Genomic DNA, 22,778 nt, shown 5'->3' on the forward strand with positions numbered 1-22,778 from the left:
TTAAATTAATTTAGTTCTGATCAAAATCTGTTCAAATTTTATGCCTTTAATTTTCAATCATTTTAAAAAATGTTTTTCAATGTATTATTCGAAGTTAGAAATTCCAGTATTGTGACAATACTACTTAAATATACACATGATATTGTCTTATAACTTCAGTTTACCTGGAATAAAAGTGCACTGGTGGCGATGAAAGCTTTCCAGAGAAGACGACCCTCTGCCACACCTCAGTACATCCAGAACCTTGTCTCCCTTCTGTAACCCGGAGCCCAGTTTTGTGTAAAGCTGAACAGCAGGTGGATCTTGGATGCAGGGTAAATGCTTCTGTTGCACCTCCCACACACGAGTCATGCTCTCCGGATTGATGAGGCGCAAACCAGTTGTGTCAGTCAGTTCCCACATGGAGTCCAGCAGTCCTTGAATCAAGGCTCGAGTTTCTTCCACTCCCCGTGTCCTCCTCCTGCAGTGCTTGGCCAGCTCACTGGAGGTGATGCTTGAAAGGATTTGGGCCTCTGTTGGAATATGCCCCCCGTGCTTTTTTAAAAGCATGCTCTTTTTTGCCTCTTTAAGACAAGTGATGTCATCCTTGTCCCATTCAAAGATGCAACTGGACAACTTTGAGCAGAATGTGCCATACAATGGATGGTGCTCCGTTGTAAGACCAGCAGTGAACCTCCGCATGAAGTGGAAGACATCAAGACGCACCGTGACCTTCCATGGTCGAAACCAGGTAAGAACTGGAGTCACACCTACACCAATGAGAAACAAGGAGAGAACTTATGCATTTTATGAATTTAAATTTTAATCAAACCAATATGCTAATGCAGTTTCAAATGCATTTTTGTTTACTTAACTGCAAACAGTGAACGGGTTCTCATGCTACATTTCTATTTTAAATAGTTCTAAAAAGTCTCCTTAGGAGTGCTCTTAAGAAATATGAACAAACATCTGAACACAAGCCATGCAAACTCATTTTACACATTAGTGGGAACCATGCAGATCTGTGATTTATTCTCATTCAGAAACTTGCCTAAAATGCTTGCTAATATGAATTAGAAATGTATAAACAGCATAAATGCACAAGCATTCCTATAGAAAAAGTTATAAAGCTACAAACCTGTCCCGCTGCAGCAGTCCCTGTCAACATAAATCACAGCTGGCTCTGGCTCTCCAGCATCCTTATATCGCTTCACGATGCCCTGACACAAGTCATCCAGACCAGCTCCCTCACCAGTTGTTTGGACACAGTTTAGAACTTGGCCAAACTCATTGCCAACGTTGGTCATCCAGGTAGCAGTGTCCACAATGCCACCAGCAAGCTTTTTAGTGATCTATATAAATACATAAACACATCAAGTATAATCACTGAAGATCAATATAAGTATACATGCATTTGGCTCATATACATACATATATGTACACACTTGCCTTTTTGGTAGAGTCAAGCTTCAGGATGCTACCATATGTTGATGTTACGACACCCTTTAGCTCGTCAAGGTGACCCAGAATTTCGTTGGCATGGCCGTCTCAAACCACTGTGCCAGAGGTAGGGGGCAAAAAGGTGGTGGCTGCTCATAAACCACTTCCAGTTGGGTCAGGGAACATTGCTTTTTGTGTAGCTCACAATCTGTCAGGTTGTCAATAGTCTGTCTTGCCCACTCCTCTCTATGAATTTCTTCCAGCGCTTGCTGCAAGTAACTGGAGCTGTTTCCTGCAGTTCTAGGCTTCAGCAAGGTCACACACTTCTTGTCAAGGTGAGTGGTGAGAACAGCGGGGAATTTATTTCTGTGGGAGGGATCCAGTTGTTTAAGCATCTCTGAACTCCAAGGGCAGACAGGAATCATGCACTTACTGCAGCAAGGGTAGTCTGCGCCAATTAAGTAGTATCTGGAGTCAACATCAATGACTTCCCTCGCTTTAGTATAGATACCTGAATGGTGCATCTTCCTATTGCACTGTGTGCATTTCAGAGGAATACCCCACATCCTCATAGGGGCCCACAGAAACATCCCCTGCCTGCAGTAGCTGCTTGGATCAGGCGATGAAGTAGAAGGCTTGCTGGGACTTGGTGGATGAAACCAGTTTTGGGAAAACTGCTGCTTCAGTCGCCCGTGCTGTCATACAGACACTGAGCTATCTTCTTTTCTTTCTTTTCTTTTCTTTATTTATAAAGGGACCATGCACAATTTTTAACATCAGATTTCCATTTCATGTATTGTACCGGATTTAGCCAAAGGCTATTTTTCATCCGTAGTCCTCCAGGCAGGTCAACACTAAAACAACATTACACAAACAATACCTATGTTCACATACAATAAATAAATACATATATACACACGTACTGTCAGGGCCATAAAAAAAACATACAGTAATGAATCAGTCAATTAATTTAACTACAAAAATCTCAATGGTTACATGATTGGTTCAATTTTAAAAATGATTTTAACTTCAATTTAAAAGGACCATAAGCTCTACACCCTTTTTATGTCCTCTGGTAGAGCATTCCACTGATTAGTGGCTTTCACAGCGTAAGATGATAACCCAAATGCGGAACGACGAAAGGGAACCAAACAATTACTCATAAGTGATAGTCTGGTAGATCTTACAGAGGTTTCACAGCGAAGATGAATAAAGTCACGTAATACAGAAGGAGCCAGACCGTTTAAGATTTTATAAACCATGCACATGCTTGAATAAAGTCTAAAATTGTCAAAGTCAAAAAAATTATATTTCCCTATGATCCTACAAGAATGAAAATGGTTAGGTTTTTTATCTAAAATTTTTAATGTCTGTTTATATAAAGATTTTAAGGGTTTAATAACAGTTTCACCAGTTTGATCCCAACATGTCAAACAGTAAGACATATAAGAGAAGATTGTAGCATGCATAAAAGCCTTAGCTACATCAAAAGAAAGACATGGTCTAATTTGTCTAAAGTTTGCCATATTATATTTAATATTCCTCACCATTTTCTTTACATGTTTTTTAAATCTGAGATTTGAGTCCAATATTATACCAAGATAATTGAACTCATTTACTATATCTATCTTTTCACCATTAATATATATAGCAACATCAGGAGATTTAACGTTTGTTTTAGAGAAAAAAAATTCCTTTTGTTTTGCTGATATTTAAACTAAGACATGACTGTTCCAGCCACTGTGTAATCTTTTCTGTAGCAGCTTTTAACTTTTCAGCTGCTAGTTCTGCTGTTTTCGCATGTGCAAAAATAACGGTGTCATCAGCGTACATTTGTGCTTGTATCCCTTCACACTGTTGCGGAAGATCATTGATATACAAACTAAATAGTAAAGGACCTAGTACTGATCCTTGGGGTACACCCATTGTATAATGCAAATCACAGGACTTAACCCCTTTAATTTTTACGCATTGTTCTCTATTTATTAAGTATGAGGATACCCATGCTAAAGCTTCAGGTGAAAATTGAAATGTAGACAATTTAGAAAGGAGAACTGTATGATTAACAGTATCAAAGGCTTTACGTAGATCTAAAAATATAGCCCCAACAAATCCTCCTTTGTCAACTTTAGATTTGATTTGCTCTATTAAATGTAAAGCAGCTGTTTCAGTAGAATGATTTACTCTGAAACCAAACTGCATACAATGTAAGCCAGCCTCAATGATATTAAGGTGGGATGTCAGCTGTTCAAAAACAATCTTCTCTGCAACCTTTGAGAGTACTGGCAGTATGCTTATGGGTCTGTAATTACTAACTTGATGATGGTCTCCAGATTTAAAAATAGGAGTAACAATTGCTTTTTTCCATGCAGTAGGAAAAACACTACCTTCAAATGACAAATTAATTAAATGAGTGATGACCGGGGTTAAACTATCTTTGTGAGTTTTAACAAACATAGTATCCAAATGATAAGCATCTTTACATTTTGAGTTTTTCAATGAGCTAATAACTTTATTAACTTGTGTTTCATTTGTCTTGATTAGATTAACACTTTTACGTACATCCTCAATTGGACTAATATTTATTTCCCTTTTTGAAAAAGTATCCCCTAATTCTTTAACGGAATCAATAAAAAAATTATTAAAAATAGTAGCAATGGCACAGTCATCTTCAATTAGCTTTCCCTTAACTTTTAGTTTAACATCACCTATAAGATTTGGTTCCTTTCGTAAAAGAGAATTTATGTTTTTCCAAATTAGCTTACCATTACCTTTAGCCTCATTCATTAGATGAAGATAATAATTGGATTTGGCTACTCTCAGCTCTCGAATAACTTTGTTTCGCAGACCTTTGTAACAAAGCCTATCAGTGACTCTTCCAGTCTTAATAGCTTTCTTCAATAATGAATCCCTATTTTTCATCAGCTTCCATAAATTCTCATTGAACCACGGTAAAACATTCTTATGTTTGATTTTTTTTCTGAACACTAATAATAAATTTGTCTCTTACAGACTTAATTCTATTATAAAATGTATTACAACCATAATCTATATCCTTGGAAGATAAAATATCATTCCACTTTAGATCAGCTATTTCCTCATCGAATGCTAATAATTTTCCTTTTGGTATACAATGAAAAACATTAGAAGTTACTATATTATTTTTAAATCTGTTTTTCGTTAGTTTCCGTGCAACTAAGGTTAAATTGTGATCAGATAACCCAGTGATCAAATTATAACTCTTAATTATCCTTTCAGGTTTATTAGCAAATATTAAATCTAACTGTGTCTTTGAAGATTTCGCAATTCTAGTTGGCCCTTTAATTAACTGATGTAGATTAAATTTATCTGCAATAATTTAATTTTTTCCTCTTTAATTTATCTTCCCAATTTAGGTTAAAATCACCCATAAGAATTATTTCTTTGTTAAGATTACATTCTTTTAAAAGTCCTGTAAGTTGATCATAGAATGTATCGTTAACAGAAGGGGGCCTATATACACATAGAACAATAAAAGACATTTGAGAAGATAGAATCATTTTCAACCCCACAAATTCTAAATCATTAGCAGAATTAAACATAAGACGTTCACACTTAATGCTGTCTTTAACATAAATTAACACTCCACCTCCCCTTCCAGAAGATCTATCCAGTCTAAAACATTGATATCCAGGCATAATAAATACACTAGAAGATGATGATTGTTGCAACCACGTTTCAGAAATACAAAGGAAGTCTAAATTTGAATTGGATAATAAATGAAACAACTGTTCGTTCTTTGCAACAATGCTTCTTATATTCAAGTGACCGCCAAAAAGTGCTCTCGGTTTCACTTTCGGATCCCACAGGACCTTAGCATGATTAGCAGTCTGAAAGATCTTACATAATGTCTGCTTTCTTACTGCAGGATTTCGGCAAGAGGAAGCATTTCCATGATACACTGATGATTCCATTACTCTTGTGGAATGACTGGAAAGTAGCGTAGAAGTGTCATACCTTGGAGCATTGAGTACGTTGTTAATTAAACTCATGTCATTGTTTGGGAGGCCAGGTAGATCTACAGGAAATCCCCAGGTACTCCCTTCACTGTGAGACGCCACCATGGTTGTTGCCAAGTGAGGCTCAGCTCCAGAGTCCTGCTGTACTCCTGGGTAAACTGGTCCCGGATTTAATTGAACATCCCCGGAAAGCAGTAGTAAAATAAGCAAGAAACCATAAGTCTTTCGAGTAGACGCGCCGGGTCTCCGTTGCCTTCTGGTCTGTTTGCATATCACAGCGCGTCCATACCTCAAAACAGATGAATAAATTGCATGATAGCCGAATAAGTTTTGATGAAAACTTCCCGCACGGATAGATACCGGGAGAGGGTCGAAGTGAAAGCAGTTTTTTCCCTGATCCATGTAATTGCTTGAATTCTTGAAGCACAGCTGATCAGCGTGAGCAGTTCTAATCACCACACGTACCGGTAGTGCAATAGTGGAAAAGAGTAGTAGTGTAAAAAACATACTACAAAATGTAGATTCATTGATAAAATATTTAGCCCTACTTAAAAAAATTTATACGGCCTCTGACCAGTATGCATTAAAACAGAGAAAACGGCCGACTAGTTGGAAAAACGGAGGAATTGCAGCACCTGCCAAGATGCGATCCGACGTCGCCGCCATCTTTTTATAATTCATTCACTACCACTACTATCCACTTCTGGTCTGCTGGTTTGATCACGCGACAGAACTGTTTGGGGAGAAAACTCACCCAGTTTACTTCTGGAGGCCTCAATGATGGAGTTTGAAGTGTAGGGTTAGCAGTCGATGTTGCGGGAGATACTGCTGGTGGATCCACAGATGGTCTGTCTTGGTCTGGAAGATTAGTTAAGCGATGATGATTATCAATGTGGTGAAGCAGTCCAACTGCTCCCCACACTTTTGCACCACACTGGTCACAACATTCTTGGACATGGTAGTCTGATAGATCCACATCAACATCTTCACTACAAAGAGCACACTTAATTGAACTGCTGCTCTGTGGGGCCGATACGGAGCCTGCACTGCTCTGAGGGCCTGATCTGGAGACTGTACTGGTCAATGGTCCTGCCTGCATGCCTGTATTGCTCTGAGGGGCTGGTCTGGAGCCAGCACTGGTCAATGGTCCTGCCTGCATGCCTGTATTGCTCTGAGGGGCCTGTCTGGAACCAGCACTGGTCAATGCTCCTGCCTGCATGCCTGTATTGCTCTGAGGGGCCTGTCTGGAGCCAGCACTGGTCAATGGTCCTGCCTGCATGCCTGTACTGCTCTGAGGGGCTGGTCTGGAGCCAGCACTGGTCAATGGTCCTGCCTGCATGCCTGTACTGCTCTGAGGGGCTGGTATGGAGCCTGCACTGCTCTGAGGGACTGGTATGGAGCCTGTACTGCTCATTGGTCCTGCCTGCACGCCTAATGCTGTCTGCTCAGCTGACTGTTAAAAAAAAAGTGTTAGTTTTTCCCTAGTCTGAGAATATTGCCAGTGCAATAAGCGTTGTTTTAGCCTTTAAAAAGTGCATCATTTGGTAGACAAATATCTAATGCCTCTAAATGATCAACTTTGCTGAAAAGCACGTTGTACACAATTACTATATGCCTTCTGTCATTTGATTCATACTTTATATTTTTTAGAAACTAAGAGATATTTTAGAATTGTAAAAACACCCACCTTCAAGTGTTCATAAATGTACAATTATTTTTTGTACAAATAGTTTGTGCGTCTGAATAAAAAAAAAACTTTACCTCATCAAGTATGAGCTCCATACTTTCACTATCATGAGGCAAAATGTTATAGCAAAAACTTGTGCAAAATGTTCTCTTTTTTTTGTCTAAAGATTCAATAAACTTTTACATTTAAAATATTTATATATACACACACACACATTCCTTTTTCTTACTAATATTTCTTATGTCAGGCTTTACAGCACATAACATTTTAACTGTATAGAGACATTGTCACTTTAATAATTATAAGTGATTGCTATTGTAAATAAATGTCTAACTTATCCAACTGTAGTTTTCTTTACAGATGTGAATATATATTACTCCTAAATGTTAAACTAAATAAATGTTTTCAAACGATACTTAGCACATAGTAGTCTACATAGCTTCTTTCATACTCATAGATTTTCTGACTTATATTTCAAGCTTTACACCACAAATCATGAGCGGTTTTAGTAATTAGTAATGCTCAACAGCATAGATAAAATAATCGCATTTGTCATTACATACCTTATGATACCCGCATTTACAGGGAATTCTTTTGCCAAAGATATCATATACATGGGTCTGCTTGTGCAATGGGCAGTTATTAATGTTTTCCAAGGCATGCTTCCACTTATTCGCCCCCGGCTTCTTGCCTTTAGTGAAGTGGTACTTCCCTTAGGCGTACTTCAACATGATATCATGCCAGTACGAATCAGGTTTACCAGTCTTAGTCATGTCTATAAATATAAAACACCGGGGTGAATATCAGACAACTTGACACAGATGCAAATGAAATGAAAAAAAAAAAGTCAAAAATATACCTAGATGGTGTACAGATAAATTATGTAAATTCATTGACTATTGCCTGTAGCACTTTAAAAAAAATAAAAAAGGTGAATATAATGAATAATGACGTCTAAGCTAAATTTAAATAAATCCAAGACAGTAAAAAGTGCAAAAGAGTGTGTAAAAAGCATAGTAATTAACTTGCGTAAAAATGATAACACAATATTACTTATTAACTTTACTTGAGTTATTCGGCAGTATGGACATATACATCTTATTTTACATAACTTACTGTTTACTTTCACTTAAGTCACGAGATAAACTGTTGTGTTCACAAAATATTTTAGACCAAAACTTTGATAAACTTTAAAGCCTGTTTAACCATCTTGGCGCTCAATTGATTTTTGGCGCTTAACTACAACAAAAAAAGCCGCAAAATTTCTCGGGTTGGATTTTATTTATTACGCTTTTAAAACACATTTTCAAAACATTTAGAACACACAACACGTCCGTACTCTGTATTTTTCAAAGTAACGTTACATTCATCATCATCATCGACACATATGAATTACCGCGATTTATATCACCATATCGCGCAAATATAGCCTGTAATATGGATATAGACCTAATTTAATTGTTAAACCACCAAATTAAGACAAATGTTATCTCTGTAAAACGAGTAGAACGCAAGCGGTTGAGATTAAACCATAGTGTCAAACGAAGCTACGTCGTGGAACGCTTCTTTTTCACGTTATACTGTACTCACCTGCACGCTATCCGATGATTTCCAATTGATTAAAATGTTTTGTAATTGAAAAAGATTAAAACTGTGTCGTGGTACTTGCACTATTTTTGCATGTAATCACATGACAATGTTCCGACCAATAGCTGCATTGCTCAGTTCGACCAATAGCTGCTTTGCCCCGTTCGACCAATGGCTGCTTTGCCACGTTGAGTGCTCTTCGGAACTGTTTGGATTGTTAGGAATTGAGTTAGGAATTGTTCCGAGTGTGTTAGGACTTGTTCAGAGTGTGTTAGGACTTGTAACAAATGGTTAGGAATTGTTTGGCTGTCTGATCGCTGGCAGGTACGGCCACGACTACGGTAACCTGGGCTTCCTAACAAGGAGGAAGCAGGCTTCTACGTCTTATCTTTTGGAGCGGGGCTTTTCAGTGTTGACCCTGGGGTCCCGCAGCACAGCACGTTTCCGAGGTCTCTCTTATCCGACTCACTTAGTTCACTTCATGAGCTCTTTCCTAGCGAGCTGACCGCCAGACTCAGGGGCCGGATTGGCAAAAATCTTCAGTAGTTTCTTATAATAAATTCCACAGAGTTCGTAAGAATGTTCTTAAGTGCAGTTCTTGAAAAATTCTTACTAAGTTCTCAAATATGTTCTTAAGAACATTTAAATTTTTTTTCTTAAGAAAAAAAATGACAGTCTTTATCTGACTCAATACATGACTGAAGACACACTGATAAATTCACACTTAAAGGATTGTCTATTTGCACTTCCCGTAGATTACCCTAATAATTATAATTAGGCATGTGCACTAAATTTCAGCACTACTAGCTTGAATGCCCGTAGTCGGCAGGGTTCGAACCTGCGCGGGGAGACCCCAATGGATTTCAAGTCCATCGCCTTAACCTCTCGGCCACGACTACACCTGGCTGTGGCCCTTCAGCTCCCTTGGCTGCAGGAGGGCAGAACAGGACGCCACGGAGCTTCAGACAAAAAATCCAGCTGAAGGACGAGGTGGCAAAAAGGAGCCCGACGCCCCCGTTGCTCGCCGGCAAAAGACTGCCGTGACTCGGATTCGAGCCGGGGTTGCTGCAGCCACAACGCAGAGTACTAACCACTATACGATCACGGCGCACCACTGACCCGCAGCAGTAAAAAGGGCCATCGGCGTGTTTGTCCGATGCAGAGAGGGAGCAGAAAAGCATGCCAGGGATGTGAAAAAAAGGCACCGACTCTTCTCCTCAGCATGCAGGCAAACAGCACAGACAGCACGATTCGATTCTGCGTGGGGAGACCCCAACGGTTTCCTAGTCCATCGCCTTAACCACTCTGCCACGACTACGGGAGCGCTGTCTTCCCAACAAGGACAAAGCAGGCTGCAACATTTCATCCTGTAGAGGAGGGTTTTTCAGTGCTGACCATGGGGTTCCACAGCACAGCACGTTTCCTAGGTCTCTCTTATCCGAGTAACTCGGTTCACTTCATGAGCGCTCTTTCCTAGCGAGCTGACATTCAGACTCAGGGGCCGGATTGGCAAAAATCTTCTTCAGAAGTAAGTTAAGTAATTTCTTAAAATAAATTCCACAGAGTTCCTAAGAATGTTCTTAAGTGCAGTTCTTGAAAAATTCTTACTAAGTTCTCAAATATGTTCTTAAGAACATTTCAATTTTTTTTCTCAAGCTACGGGAGATTGGTCTTCCCAACGAGGACAAAGCAGGCTGCCACATCTCATCCTGTAGAGGAGGGTTTTTCAGTGCTGACCCTGGACTCCCACAGCACTGCAAATTTCCTAGGTCTCTCTTATCTGTCTCACTCAGTTCACTTCATGGGCGATTTTTCCTAGCGAGCTGACCAAACACAAGGCGGTAAAGGTGGTCCTGAAGAGGAACAAACAACGCTCTAGTCGTGAGTCAGCTGCAGAGCTGGACCGGCGTGACAGCTAACAATACAAGAGTCTTTCGCCCGAACAGGGACTTGAACCCTGGACCCTCAGATTAAAAGTCTGATGCTCTACCGACTGAGCTATCCGGGCCCTGTGCCACACAGAAATAAGAAGATTTCTAGTCCATCATCTTAACTACCCGGCCACGAATACGGTAAGCTGGGTGTCCCAACGAGGAGAAAGCAGCCTGCTACATCTAATCCTGTGGAGCAGGGTTTTTCAGTGCTGACCATGGGGTTCCAGAGCACAGCACGTTTCCCAGGTCTCTCTTATCCGACTCACTTAGTTCACTTCATGAGCGCTCTTTCCTAGCGAGCTGACCTCCAGACTCAGGGGCCGGATTGGCAAAAATCTTCTTCAGAAGTAAGTTCAGTAATTTCTTATAATAAATTCCACAGAGTTCGTAAGAATTTTCTTAAGTGCAGTTCTTGAAAAATTCTTACTAAGTTCTCAAATATGTTCTTAAGAACATTTAAAAAAATTTTCTTGAGAAAAAAATTACAGTCTTTATCTGACTCAATAAGCAAAAGGCTTCCCGAAGTAGCTGCAGCCACAACGCAGAGCACTAACCACTATACTATCACGGCGCACCACTGTCCCACGGCAGTAAAAAGGGCCAGCGGTGTGTTTGTCCGATGCAGAGAGGGAGCAGAAAAGCGTGCTAAGGATGTGAAAAAAAAGGTACAGACTCTTCTCCTCGGCATGCAGGCAAACAGCGTAGTTGGGGTTCCAGAGCACAGCACGTTTCACAGGTCTCTCTTATCCGACTCACTTAGTTCACTTCATGAGCGCTCTTTCCTAGCGAGCTGACCTCCAGACTCAGGGGCCGGATTGGCAAAAATCTTCTTCAGAAGTAAGTTCAGTAATTTCTTATAATAAATTCCACAGAGTTCGTAAGAATTTTCTTAAGTGCAGTTCTTGAAAAATTCTTACTAAGTTCTCAAATATGTTCTTAAGAACATTTCAATTTTTTTTCTTGAGAAAAAAAATGACAGTCTTTATCTGACTCAATAAGCAAAAGGCTTCCCGAAGTAGCTGCAGCCACAACGCAGAGCACTAACCACTATACTATCACGGCGCACCACTGTCCCACGGCAGTAAAAAGGGCCAGTGGTGTGTTTGTCCGATGCAGAGAGGGAGCAGAAAAGCGTGCTAAGGATGTGAAAAAAAAGGTACAGACTCTTCTCCTCGGCATGCAGGCAAACAGCGTAGTCGGCAGGATTCGAACCTGCGCAGGGAGACCCCAATGGATTTCTAGTCCATCGCCTTAACCACTCGGCCACGACTACGGTAACCTGGGCTTCCTAACGAGGAGGAAGCAGGCTTCTACGTCTTATCTTTTGGAGCGGGGCTTTTCAGTGTTGACCCTGGGGTCCCGCAGCACAGCACGTTTCCTAGGTGTCTCTTATCCGACTAACTCAGTTCACTTCATGAGCGCTCTTTCCTAGCGAGCTGACATTCAGACTCAGGGGCCGGATTGGCAAAAATCTTCTTCAGAAGTAAGTTAAGTAATTTTTAAAAATAAATTCCACAGAGTTCGTAAGAATGTTCTTATGTGCAGTTCTTGAAAAATTCTTGCTAAGTTCTCAAATATGTTCTTAAGAACATTTCAATTTTTTTTCTTAAGAAAAAAAATGACAGTCTTTATCTGACTCAATACATGACTGAAGACACACTGATAAATTCACACTTAAAGGATTGTCTATTTGCACTTCCCGTAGATTACCCTAATAACTATATTTAGGCATGTGCACTAAATTTCAGCACTACTAGCTTGAATGCCCGTAGTCGGCAGGGTTCGAACCTGCGCAGGGAGACCCCAACGGATTTCAAGTACATCGCCTTAACCTCTCGGCCACGACTACACCTGGCTGTGGCCCTTCAGCTCTCTTGGCTGCAGAAAAAAAATGACAGTCTTTATCTGACTCAATAAGCAAAAGGCTTCCCGAAGTAGCTGCAGCCACAACGCAGAGCACTAACCACTATACTATCACGGCGCACCACTGTCCCACGGCAGTAAAAAGGGCCAGCGGTGTGTTTGTCCGATGCAGAGATGGAGCAGAAAAGCGTGCTAAGGATGAGAAAAAAAAGGTACAGACTCTTCTCCTCGGCATGCAGGCAAACAGCGTAGTCGGCAGGATTCGAACCTGCGCAGGGAGACCCCAATGGATTTCTAGTCTATCGCCTTAACCACTCGGCCACGACTACGGTAACCTAGGCTTCCTAACGAGGAGGAAGCAGGCTTCTACGTCTTATCTTTTGGAGCGGGGCTTTTCAGTGTTGACCCTGGGGTCCCGCAGCACAGCACGTTTCCTAGGTGTCTCTTATCCGACTAACTCAGTTCACTTCATGAGCGCTCTTTCCTAGCGAGCTGACATTCAGACTCTGGGGCCGGATTGGCAAAAATCTTCTTCAGAAGTAAGTTAAGTAATTTTTTAAAATAAATTCCACAGAGTTCGTAAGAATGTTCTTAAGTGCAGTTCTTGAAAAATTCTTGCTAAGTTCTCAAATATGTTCTTAAGAACATTTCAATTTTTTTTCTTAAGAAAAAAAATGACAGTCTTTATCTGACTCAATACATGACTGAAGACACACTGATAAATTCACACTTAAAGGATTGTCTATTTGCACTTCCCGTAGATTACCCTAATAATTATAATTAGGCATGTGCACTAAATTTCAGCACTACTAGCTTGAATGCCCGTAGTCGGCAGGGTTCGAACCTGCGCGGGGAGACCCCAATGGATTTCAAGTCCATGGCCTTAACCTCTCGGCCACGACTACACCTGGCTGTGGCCCTTCAGCTCTCTTGGCTGCAGGAGGGCAGAACAGGACGCCACGGAGATTCAGACAAAAAATCCAGCTGAAGGACGAGGTGGCAAAAAGGAGCCCGACGCCCCCGTTGCTTGCCGGCAAAAGCCTGCCGTGACCCGGATTCGAGTCGGGGTTGCTGCAGCCACAACGCAGAGTACTAACCACTATACGATCACGGCGCACCACTGACCCACAGCAGTAAAAAGGGCCATCGGCGTGTTTGTCCGATGCAGAGAGGGAACAGAAAAGCATGCTAGAGATGTGAGAAAAAGGTACAGACTCTTCTCCTCAGCATGCAGGCAAACAGCACGATTCGATCCTGCGTGGGGAGACCCCAATGGTTTTCTAGTCCATCGCCTTAACCACTCTGCCACGACTACGGGAGCGCTGTCTTCCCAACAAGGACAAAGCAGGCTGCAACATTTCATCCTGTAGAGGAGGGTTTTTCAGTGCTGACCATGGGGTTCCATAGCACAGCACGTTTCCTAGGTCTCTCTTATCCGAGTAACTCGGTTCACTTTATGAGCGCTCTTTCCTAGCGAGCTGACATTCAGACTCAGGGGCCGGATTGGCAAAAATCTTCTTCAGAAGTAAGTTAAGTAATTTCTTAAAATAAATTCCACAGAGCTCCTAAGAATGTTCTTAAGTGCAGTTCTTGAAAAATTCTTACTAAGTTCTCAAATATGTTCTTAAGAACATTTAAAAAAATTTTCTCAAGCTACGGGAGATTGGGCTTCCCAACGAGGACAAAGCAGGCTGCCACATCTCATCCTGTAGAGGAGGGTTTTTCAGTGCTGACCCTGGACTCCCACAGCACTGCAAATTTCCTAGGTCTCTCTTATCTGTCTCACTCAGTTCACTTCATGGGCGATTTTTCCTAGCGAGCTGACCAAACACAAGGCGGTAAAGGTGGTCCTGAAGAGGAATGAACAACGCTCTAGTCGTGAGTCAGCTGCAGAGCTGGACCGTCGTGACAGCTAACAATACAACAGTCTTTCGCCCGAACAGGGACTTGAACCCTGGACCCTCAGATTAAAAGTCTGATGCTCTACCGACTGAGCTATCCGGGCCCTGTGCCACACAGAAATAAGAAGATTTCTAGTCCATCATCTTAACTACCCGGCCACGAATACGGTAAGGTGGGTGTCCCAACGAGGAGAAAGCAGCCTGCTACATCTAATCCTGTGGAGCAGGGTTTTTCAGTGCTGACCATGGGGTTCCAGAGCACAGCACGTTTCACAGGTCTCTCTTATCCGACTCACTTAGTTCACTTCATGAGCGCTCTTTCCTAGCGAGCTGACCTCCAGACTCAGGGGCCGGATTGGCAAAAATCTTCTTCAGAAGTAAATTCAGTAATTTCTTATAATAAATTCCACAGAGTTCGTAAGAATTTTCTTAAGTGCGGTTCTTGAAAAATTCTTACTAAGTTCTCAAATATGTTCTTAAGAACATTTCAATTTTTTTTCTTGAGAAAAAAAATGACAGTCTTTATCTGACTCAATAAGCAAAAGGCTTCCCGAAGTAGCTGCAGCCACAACGCAGAGCACTAACCACTATACTATCACGGCGCACCACTGTCCCACGGCAGTAAAAATGGCCAGCGGTGTGTTTGTCCGATGCAGAGAGGGAGCAGAAAAGCGTGCTAAGGATGTGAAAAAAAAGGTACAGACTCTTCTCCTCGGCATGCAGGCAAACAGCGTAGTCGGCAGGATTCGAACCTGCGCAGGGAGACCCCAATGGATTTCTAGTCCATCGCCTTAACCACTCGGCCACGACTACGGTAACCTGGTCTTCCTAACGAGGAGGAAGCAGGCTTCTACGTCTTATCTTTTGGAGCGGGGCTTTTCAGTGTTGACCCTGGGGTCCCGCAGCACAGCACGTTTCCTAGGTGTCTCTTATCCGACTAACTCAGTTCACTTCATGAGCGCTCTTTCCTAGCGAGCTGACATTCAGACTCTGGGGCCGGATTGGCAAAAATCTTCTTCAGAAGTAAGTTAAGTAATTTTTTAAAATAAATTCCACAGAGTTCGTAAGAATGTTCTTAAGTGCAGTTCTTGAAAAATTCTTGCTAAGTTCTCAAATATGTTCTTAAGAACATTTCAATTTTTTTTCTTAAGAAAAAAAATGACAGTCTTTATCTGACTCAATACATGACTGAAGACACACTGATAAATTCACACTTAAAGGATTGTCTATTTGCACTTCCCGTAGATTACCCTAATAATTATAATTAGGCATGTGCACTAAATTTCAGCACTACTAGCTTGAATGCCCGTAGTCGGCAGGGTTCGAACCTGCGCGGGGAGACCCCAATGGATTTCAAGTCCATCGCCTTAACCTCTCGGCCACGACTACACCTGGCTGTGGCCCTTCAGCTCTCTTGGCTGCAGGAGGGCAGAACAGGACGCCACGGCGCTTCAGACAAAAAATCCAGCTGAAGGACGAGGTGGCAAAAAGGAGCCCGACGCCCCCGTTGCTCGCCGGCAAAAGCCTGCCGTGACCCGGATTCGAGTCGGGGTTGCTGCAGCCACAACGCAGAGTACTAACCACTATACGATCACGGCGCACCACTGACCCACAGCAGTAAAAAGGGCCATCGGCGTGTTTGTCCGATGCAGAGAGGGAACAGAAAAGCATGCTAGAGATGTGAGAAAAAGGCACAGACTCTTCTCCTCAGCATGCAGGCAAACAGCACGATTCGATCCTGCGTGGGGAGACCCCAATGGTTTTCTAGTCCATCGCCTTAACCACTCTGCCACGACTACGGGAGCGCTGTCTTCCCAACAAGGACAAAGCAGGCTGCAACATTTCATCCTGTAGAGGAGGGTTTTTCAGTGCTGACCATGGGGTTCCATAGCACAGCACGTTTCCTAGGTCTCTCTTATCCGAGTAACTCGGTTCACTTTATGAGCGCTCTTTCCTAGCGAGCTGACATTCAGACTCAGGGGCCGGATTGGCAAAAATCTTCTTCAGAAGTAAGTTAAGTAATTTCTTAAAATAAATTCCACAGAGCTCCTAAGAATGTTCTTAAGTGCAGTTCTTGAAAAATTCTTACTAAGTTCTCAAATATGTTCTTAAGAACATTTAAATTTTTTTTCTCAAGCTACGGGAGATTGGGCTTCCCAACGAGGACAAAGCAGGCTGCCACATCTCATCCTGTAGAGGAGGGTTTTTCAGTGCTGACCCTGGACTCCCACAGCACTGCAAATTTCCTAGGTCTCTCTTATCTGTCTCACTCAGTTCACTTCATGGGCGATTTTTCCTAGCGAGCTGACCAAACACAAGGCGGTAAAGGTGGTCCTGAAGAGGAACGAACAACGCTCTAGTCGTGAGTCAGCTGCAGAGCTGGACCGTCGTGACAGCTAACAATACAACAGTCTTTCGCCCGAACAGGGACTTGAACCCTGGACCCTCAGATTAAAAGTCTGATGCTCTACCGACTGAGCTATCCGGGCCCTGTGCCACACAGAAATAAGAAGATTTCTAGTCCATCATCTTAACTACCCGGCCACGAATACGGTAAGGTGGGTGTCCCAACGAGGAGAAAGCAGCCTGCTACATCTAATCCTGTGGAGCAGGGTTTTTCAGTGCTGACCATGGGGTTCCAGAGCACAGCACGTTTCACAGGTCTCTCTTATCCGACTCACTTAGTTCACTTCATGAGCGCTCTTTCCTAGCGAGCTGACCTCCAGACTCAGGGGCCGGATTGGCAAAAATCTTCTTCAGAAGTAAATTCAGTAATTTCTTATAATAAATTCCACAGAGTTCGTAAGAATTTTCTTAAGTGCGGTTCTTGAAAAATTCTTACTAAGTTCTCAAATATGTTCTTAAGAACATTTCAATTTTTTTTCTTGAGAAAAAAAATGACAGTCTTTATCTGACTCAATAAGCAAAAGGCTTCCCGAAGTAGCTGCAGCCACAACGCAGAGCACTAACCACTATACTATCACGGCGCACCACTGTCCCACGGCAGTAAAAATGGCCAGCGGTGTGTTTGTCCGATGCAGAGAGGGAGCAGAAAAGCGTGCTAAGGATGTGAAAAAAAAGGTACAGACTCTTCTCCTCGGCATGCAGGCAAACAGCGTAGTCGGCAGGATTCGAACCTGCGCAGGGAGACCCCAATGGATTTCTAGTCCATCGCCTTAACCACTCGGCCACGACTACGGTAACCTGGTCTTCCTAACGAGGAGGAAGCAGGCTTCTACGTCTTATCTTTTGGAGCGGGGCTTTTCAGTGTTGACCCTGGGGTCCCGCAGCACAGCACGTTTCCTAGGTGTCTCTTATCCGACTAACTCAGTTCACTTCATGAGCGCTCTTTCCTAGCGAGCTGACATTCAGACTCTGGGGCCGGATTGGCAAAAATCTTCTTCAGAAGTAAGTTAAGTAATTTTTTAAAATAAATTCCACAGAGTTCGTAAGAATGTTCTTAAGTGCAGTTCTTGAAAAATTCTTGCTAAGTTCTCAAATATGTTCTTAAGAACATTTCAATTTTTTTTCTTAAGAAAAAAAATGACAGTCTTTATCTGACTCAATACATGACTGAAGACACACTGATAAATTCACACTTAAAGGATTGTCTATTTGCACTTCCCGTAGATTACCCTAATAATTATAATTAGGCATGTGCACTAAATTTCAGCACTACTAGCTTGAATGCCCGTAGTCGGCAGGGTTCGAACCTGCGCGGGGAGACCCCAATGGATTTCAAGCCCATCGCCTTAACCTCTCGGCCACGACTACACCTGGCTGTGGCCCTTCAGCTCTCTTGGCTGCAGGAGGGCAGAACAGGACGCCACGGAGCTTCAGACAAAAAATCCAGCTGAAGGACGAGGTGGCAAAAAGGAGCCCGACGCCCCCGTTGCTCGCCGGCAAAAGCCTGCCGTGACCCGGCTTTGAGTCGGGGTTGCTGCAGCCACAACGCAGAGTACTAACCACTATACGATCACGGCGCACCACTGACCCACAGCAGTAAAAAGGGCCATCGGCGTGTTTGTCCGATGCAGAGAGGGAACAGAAAAGCATGCTAGAGATGTGAAAAGAAGGCACAGACTCTTCTCCTCAGCATGCAGGCAAACAGCACAGACAGCACGATTCGATACTGCGTGGGGAGACCCCAATGGTTTTCTAGTCCATCGCCTTAACCACTCTGCCACGACTACGGGAGCGCTGTCTTCCCAACAAGGACAAAGCAGGCTGCAACATTTCATCCTGTAGAGGAGGGCTTTTCAGTGTTGACCCTGGGGTCCCGCAGCACAGCACGTTTCCTAGGTGTCTCTTATCCGACTAACTCAGTTCACTTCATGAGCGCTCTTTCCTAGCGAGCTGACATTCAGACTCTGGGGCCGGATTGGCAAAAATCTTCTTCAGAAGTAAGTTAAGTAATTTTTTAAAATAAATTCCACAGAGTTCGTAAGAATGTTCTTAAGTGCAGTTCTTGAAAAATTCTTGCTAAGTTCTCAAATATGTTCTTAAGAACATTTCAATTTTTTTTCTTAAGAAAAAAAATGACAGTCTTTATCTGACTCAATACATGACTGAAGACACACTGATAAATTCACACTTAAAGGATTGTCTATTTGCACTTCCCGTAGATTACCCTAATAATTATAATTAGGCATGTGCACTAAATTTCAGCACTACTAGCTTGAATGCCCGTAGTCGGCAGGGTTCGAACCTGCGCGGGGAGACCCCAATGGATTTCAAGTCCATGGCCTTAACCTCTCGGCCACGACTACACCTGGCTGTGGCCCTTCAGCTCTCTTGGCTGCAGGAGGGCAGAACAGGACGCCACGGAGATTCAGACAAAAAATCCAGCTGAAGGACGAGGTGGCAAAAAGGAGCCCGACGCCCCCGTTGCTTGCCGGCAAAAGCCTGCCGTGACCCGGATTCGAGTCGGGGTTGCTGCAGCCACAACGCAGAGTACTAACCACTATACGATCACGGCGCACCACTGACCCACAGCAGTAAAAAGGGCCATCGGCGTGTTTGTCCGATGCAGAGAGGGAACAGAAAAGCATGCTAGAGATGTGAGAAAAAGGTACAGACTCTTCTCCTCAGCATGCAGGCAAACAGCACGATTCGATCCTGCGTGGGGAGACCCCAATGGTTTTCTAGTCCATCGCCTTAACCACTCTGCCACGACTACGGGAGCGCTGTCTTCCCAACAAGGACAAAGCAGGCTGCAACATTTCATCCTGTAGAGGAGGGTTTTTCAGTGCTGACCATGGGGTTCCATAGCACAGCACGTTTCCTAGGTCTCTCTTATCCGAGTAACTCGGTTCACTTTATGAGCGCTCTTTCCTAGCGAGCTGACATTCAGACTCAGGGGCCGGATTGGCAAAAATCTTCTTCAGAAGTAAGTTAAGTAATTTCTTAAAATAAATTCCACAGAGCTCCTAAGAATGTTCTTAAGTGCAGTTCTTGAAAAATTCTTACTAAGTTCTCAAATATGTTCTTAAGAACATTTAAAAAAATTTTCTCAAGCTACGGGAGATTGGGCTTCCCAACGAGGACAAAGCAGGCTGCCACATCTCATCCTGTAGAGGAGGGTTTTTCAGTGCTGACCCTGGACTCCCACAGCACTGCAAATTTCCTAGGTCTCTCTTATCTGTCTCACTCAGTTCACTTCATGGGCGATTTTTCCTAGCGAGCTGACCAAACACAAGGCGGTAAAGGTGGTCCTGAAGAGGAACGAACAACGCTCTAGTCGTGAGTCAGCTGCAGAGCTGGACCGTCGTGACAGCTAACAATACAACAGTCTTTCGCCCGAACAGGGACTTGAACCCTGGACCCTCAGATTAAAAGTCTGATGCTCTACCGACTGAGCTATCCGGGCCCTGTGCCACACAGAAATAAGAAGATTTCTAGTCCATCATCTTAACTACCCGGCCACGAATACGGTAAGGTGGGTGTCCCAACGAGGAGAAAGCAGCCTGCTACATCTAATCCTGTGGAGCAGGGTTTTTCAGTGCTGACCATGGGGTTCCAGAGCACAGCACGTTTCACAGGTCTCTCTTATCCGACTCACTTAGTTCACTTCATGAGCGCTCTTTCCTAGCGAGCTGACCTCCAGACTCAGGGGCCGGATTGGCAAAAATCTTCTTCAGAAGTAAATTCAGTAATTTCTTATAATAAATTCCACAGAGTTCGTAAGAATTTTCTTAAGTGCGGTTCTTGAAAAATTCTTACTAAGTTCTCAAATATGTTCTTAAGAACATTTCAATTTTTTTTCTTGAGAAAAAAAATGACAGTCTTTATCTGACTCAATAAGCAAAAGGCTTCCCGAAGTAGCTGCAGCCACAACGCAGAGCACTAACCACTATACTATCACGGCGCACCACTGTCCCACGGCAGTAAAAATGGCCAGCGGTGTGTTTGTCCGATGCAGAGAGGGAGCAGAAAAGCGTGCTAAGGATGTGAAAAAAAAGGTACAGACTCTTCTCCTCGGCATGCAGGCAAACAGCGTAGTCGGCAGGATTCGAACCTGCGCAGGGAGACCCCAATGGATTTCTAGTCCATCGCCTTAACCACTCGGCCACGACTACGGTAACCTGGTCTTCCTAACGAGGAGGAAGCAGGCTTCTACGTCTTATCTTTTGGAGCGGGGCTTTTCAGTGTTGACCCTGGGGTCCCGCAGCACAGCACGTTTCCTAGGTGTCTCTTATCCGACTAACTCAGTTCACTTCATGAGCGCTCTTTCCTAGCGAGCTGACATTCAGACTCTGGGGCCGGATTGGCAAAAATCTTCTTCAGAAGTAAGTTAAGTAATTTTTTAAAATAAATTCCACAGAGTTCGTAAGAATGTTCTTAAGTGCAGTTCTTGAAAAATTCTTGCTAAGTTCTCAAATATGTTCTTAAGAACATTTCAATTTTTTTTCTTAAGAAAAAAAATGACAGTCTTTATCTGACTCAATACATGACTGAAGACACACTGATAAATTCACACTTAAAGGATTGTCTATTTGCACTTCCCGTAGATTACCCTAATAATTATAATTAGGCATGTGCACTAAATTTCAGCACTACTAGCTTGAATGCCCGTAGTCGGCAGGGTTCGAACCTGCGCGGGGAGACCCCAATGGATTTCAAGCCCATCGCCTTAACCTCTCGGCCACGACTACACCTGGCTGTGGCCCTTCAGCTCTCTTGGCTGCAGGAGGGCAGAACAGGACGCCACGGAGCTTCAGACAAAAAATCCAGCTGAAGGACGAGGTGGCAAAAAGGAGCCCGACGCCCCCGTTGCTCGCCGGCAAAAGCCTGCCGTGACCCGGCTTTGAGTCGGGGTTGCTGCAGCCACAACGCAGAGTACTAACCACTATACGATCACGGCGCACCACTGACCCACAGCAGTAAAAAGGGCCATCGGCGTGTTTGTCCGATGCAGAGAGGGAACAGAAAAGCATGCTAGAGATGTGAAAAGAAGGCACAGACTCTTCTCCTCAGCATGCAGGCAAACAGCACAGACAGCACGATTCGATACTGCGTGGGGAGACCCCAATGGTTTTCTAGTCCATCGCCTTAACCACTCTGCCACGACTACGGGAGCGCTGTCTTCCCAACAAGGACAAAGCAGGCTGCAACATTTCATCCTGTAGAGGAGGGCTTTTCAGTGTTGACCCTGGGGTCCCGCAGCACAGCACGTTTCCTAGGTGTCTCTTATCCGACTAACTCAGTTCACTTCATGAGCGCTCTTTCCTAGCGAGCTGACATTCAGACTCTGGGGCCGGATTGGCAAAAATCTTCTTCAGAAGTAAGTTAAGTAATTTTTTAAAATAAATTCCACAGAGTTCGTAAGAATGTTCTTAAGTGCAGTTCTTGAAAAATTCTTGCTAAGTTCTCAAATATGTTCTTAAGAACATTTCAATTTTTTTTCTTAAGAAAAAAAATGACAGTCTTTATCTGACTCAATACATGACTGAAGACACACTGATAAATTCACACTTAAAGGATTGTCTATTTGCACTTCCCGTAGATTACCCTAATAATTATAATTAGGCATGTGCACTAAATTTCAGCACTACTAGCTTGAATGCCCGTAGTCGGCAGGGTTCGAACCTGCGCGGGGAGACCCCAATGGATTTCAAGTCCATGGCCTTAACCTCTCGGCCACGACTACACCTGGCTGTGGCCCTTCAGCTCTCTTGGCTGCAGGAGGGCAGAACAGGACGCCACGGAGATTCAGACAAAAAATCCAGCTGAAGGACGAGGTGGCAAAAAGGAGCCCGACGCCCCCGTTGCTTGCCGGCAAAAGCCTGCCGTGACCCGGATTCGAGTCGGGGTTGCTGCAGCCACAACGCAGAGTACTAACCACTATACGATCACGGCGCACCACTGACCCACAGCAGTAAAAAGGGCC

Source organism: Barbus barbus, assembly GCF_936440315.1.
Source record: "Barbus barbus genome assembly, chromosome: 14".
NCBI classification, from domain to species: Eukaryota; Metazoa; Chordata; class Actinopteri; order Cypriniformes; family Cyprinidae; genus Barbus; species Barbus barbus.